The 3,854-nt window shown below is 43.5% G+C and overlaps 1 protein-coding gene across 1 annotated transcript in view; it reads left to right on the top strand.

Moving 5' to 3' along the window:
• Nucleotides 1–3,854, top strand: part of LOC109298623 — a 50,066-nt gene that overhangs the window by 15,869 nt on the left and 30,343 nt on the right. The window lies entirely within an intron of this gene.

Raw genomic sequence — 3,854 nt, 5'->3', positions numbered from 1 at the left:
GTCTATTCAACTTTCCCCTCCCCCCCCCCCCCCCCCAGTTGCTTTCATGTTAGTTCTTCTTTTAACGTTCTGTGGTTCCCTCTAATCGGGTGGTGTACGTGTCTGAATATTTTTGCAAATCTCTGTATAGTATTTTTTCTAGTTGTACTGTACGAGGTGGAAGTGGTAGCTTATACCATCTTTCTTAGTATTGTACCAAAACTTTGGCTTTGAAAACAAACTCAAGTATAGATGCACTGTATCTGCAAATGCCTTTTTGGAGAGGGATCTAGCAGATCACTTCACAATAATTTCAAGGCCTGTCGCAAGCTGGAACTGAACCCATTTGCAAGGTTAAGAAACTAGTTTAAAATTCCATCCTGTCTTAAGAAAACTGTGGTAAGACTTTTTACTCTGAATCCTCCTTTAGATGATGTGTCAAGTACAAGATTTATTTAAACTGCTTATGATGAAGGAATAATTTTGCACATTATCAGCTGAATAGTTGGCATAAATGTCTTATTCCCAGGTTATATAATATGGGTGCTACTTGCTTTGGAGGTACCAAGTGTCTTTTTTTTCTGAGCCTTTTTCTCCAGGATAGATACAGGGGTTGGTTGGACTAAAACAAACAAACCAACATGTTTTTGCATGTTCTAAGCAAAATTGTGCAAATGAGAACAGCAAGATTAGATGCTGCACTATAAATGCTATTTATTGCCTAACTTGGTTAACCATGCCTGAAATGACTTAGCAGGTTGTTCCAGTGCAGACATCAACTGGAACGAATAGCCCCAGCTCCCTATAAATTATAGAAAGGGTCTGTATGTGCTCACCTTCCTACAATCAGACTTAGGATCCTGACTCTGCTGGGACTTTGAGTTTCTCTTAAATTTTGGTTTTATTGTAGTTCAGGGTGGAGGCCTATACTCAGCAGGGAAGAGGCAGTAACTTCACTGACCATCTGTTTTAAGGGTAAAGTAAGTAGTTTCTTAAATGAACTCCCCACCCCTGCCAGGAACATCTTTGTAACCAGTTGAAGGTGTAGACCAGTCTCTTAGCCATGGATAACAGGTTGAAAGGCCTCTACATTTGACATGACTGCTTCTCTTTAATTTGTCTCTGTACCAGATGCAGGAAACCATTGGCTGATTTTTTTTTTTTTTTTTTTTTTTTTTTCCCCCCCCCCCCCCCCACTAACCTTACTGAACTATTCATCTGGGATGACACTTCTTAAGCCAGTTTGAAAATCCTTTCAAAATATCCTCTTTGACTTGGGTAATACTTAAGAGCTCCTTGAGTTTCTATAATCTTATCATCAAAACTTTCATCTCCAGTTTCTAGGAACTGGTGTAGAGGATTGGTTTCTGATTTTTGACCTCCTTACTTTCCCTGGATTTGTGTGCCTTTTTTTTTTTGCAGCTCTTATTAGTTCATCCAACCCCCCCCTGGCCCCTGTCCCCGAGCAATTTTTTTTCCAAAGATTAAACCAAAACTTGCTGGAATTAAGGTGTGGGTTTTTTTTTTTGTTTGTTTTTTGTTTTTTTTTTTGTTTGTTTTAAACTTTGATTGGCTGCTGTGCAATCAATGAAATGTGGCTGCTGTTCTATATTTTGAGGTTGAGATGGCTATTGGTCTTGACATCCCTTTAGGATTTTAAGGACTTCTTCAGCATGAAGCCATGAACATCTACCTCTGTAGATTTTAAATTAATAAATGAGAGAACACCCTACATATTTTATTTCTTGATATTTAGATAGGTTTCAATGTGCTGTCTCACCAATAACCTTGTATATCTAACTGGTGTCCACCAGAAAAGAATCCTTTTTACATGTACATAGGAGCACAGTCCTGAAACTATTAGGTTTTCTGTGGTACATACAGCTACCTGTCTGTAGTTTTTTTGTTTGCTTGTCTGTATGCCACTATTCTTGATTTGCATTGCTGCTTATGGTGCATCCTGCCTTCACCCCCTGCCCCACCATCTAATTGTTTGCAGTATATAACTTGACCTTTTCTCTGTTCTGCATTACTTCTCATACTACTCATCACCATACTATTCAAATGCTTTCCAGATGTGCATTAAAATGTGACTGAACATCTGCTATATCTTTCTGTGTTCTTATTCTTTCTCCAGTGCAAGAGACTACATAATCTTTTGTAGGATTTCCTTTTTAAAAGTTTCTGGTTAGGGTTTTTTTGTGCGTTAGCTTTTTTTTTAATTTTATTTTCTAAAGAAACAACTTTGCATTTTGTGAGACAGGTTATGAATATGCCTTCGTCTTGAGAGATGATGATTTTTATGATCTTTGCTTCGGGGTTATCACAAGGACATGGCAGAAGATCACTAACTTTCTGTGATTTCATTAAATGGATGCTGTATTGCTCCTCAATGAGTGAACAAGCATGGGGGATAAATGCAAGCAAGAGAAAAGAACTAACGTATCAAATAGGCATCGTTGAAGCTGGAAATTGGAAGAGGGTTTCTAGAGTTTAGCTCCTCCAACAGTTAGATCCCTCCTGTAACAGGAGTACTGAGGGCAAGGAAATTCATTTTAAGATGCAACTAGCAAATATTCCACCCCAGGGTGTTCATGTTGCCCCCTGCTCAGCTCTTGCCAGATTTGACTGACTCCCTAGGGGCTCTCTCCCCTTTTTTACTTGCCCACCATGCCTTTGTCACCAGTTTCTGATAAAAAAGGGAGGTTATCTGAGAGCTTCCCAAATCTGATCTTACTCCTAGGACTACAGATGTTTGTGGTCATTGCCTTTTAATGTCTAGTTTTTGTGGGCTCCATCCTCCACAGTACCTGCTCCCATGCCTTGCAAGTGATCTGGTAACAGATAACCTTGCCTGGGCTACAGGCTCCTGGCCCCACTCCTCTCTACTCCTGGGCTCAAGCCCCCTGGGCTCTCTAGGCTTGCTGACACTGCTTTCTCTCTCTGTGCTCAGCTGTTGTTCTCTGCACCCTGCCCTCTGGTAAGTCCCAGGCACTGGAGCTTCCCTCAATGTACCCTAGTCCCCTCTGGGCACCACACCTTCCTGGGAGGCATTGGACCTTCTCTGGCTTTCCTAGTACCCCCTTCCTCCTAACCCCCTTGCCCCAGCTCCAGACCTGATGATGTGCTCTAGTAACCCCTGTGCACTGGACCCTCTTGGTCTTCTTCTGTCCCCCCCCCCCCCCCCCCCCGTCCCTGAGGCTCCAGACGTTCTACTCCTAGTACTTTGTCCTTCCTGGGCTCTCTACCTCTCCCTCTTGCTGGCTTTGTTCTTCTGGTCTATCTGTCTGTCTTCCACAACCACCAGGTATATCTTTTTGCCCTGTCTTGGGCTGGGGGCCCAGCACCCAAGACCTGTTTGTTCCAAGGCCTGCTTTGCTACTCTTGGGCTCTCGTCTACTTGCTGTCTGGACTTTGGGCACCCTGGTCCTCTGCTTTCTGCCCCTCTCCAGGCCATGGGCTCTCCTGCTGTTCTTCCCAAGCCTATCTGCTCTAAGGCCTAGTTTGTTCCTGGGCTCAGTGCTGCTTGCACTAGCTTGGCAGTTATCAGAAGCCTTGCTTCCAGGAGCTCCTCTTTCTGTGGACTGGCTTTCACATTTTGAACCTTTGACCCCCACATCACTCCTACCATTTTCTTCTTTGGTTGTTCCACCAAAAAAAATTACCAGTTGTATCTTTCGAACTTTTGACCCCACATTTGGGGGGAGGGTTAGCTATTAGTTAACTAGGTGGGCCTTAAGGCCCATGATCTCTGGGAAGATGCAGGTAGACTGCCTGCCTAGCTCAGGCCCTGGGTTTACATGCCTCAAGTCTGGCCTCCTTCTGGTCAGCTGACTCCTCCTTAATAGACCCTTTCCCCCCCCCCCCCCCCCCCT

Source organism: Gavialis gangeticus, unplaced genomic scaffold (genome assembly GCF_001723915.1).
Source record: "Gavialis gangeticus isolate Ggan-Ray unplaced genomic scaffold, GavGan_comp1, whole genome shotgun sequence".
Classification (NCBI taxonomy): Eukaryota; Metazoa; Chordata; order Crocodylia; family Gavialidae; genus Gavialis; species Gavialis gangeticus.
This window is presented reverse-complemented; position numbering and strand designations above follow the sequence as displayed.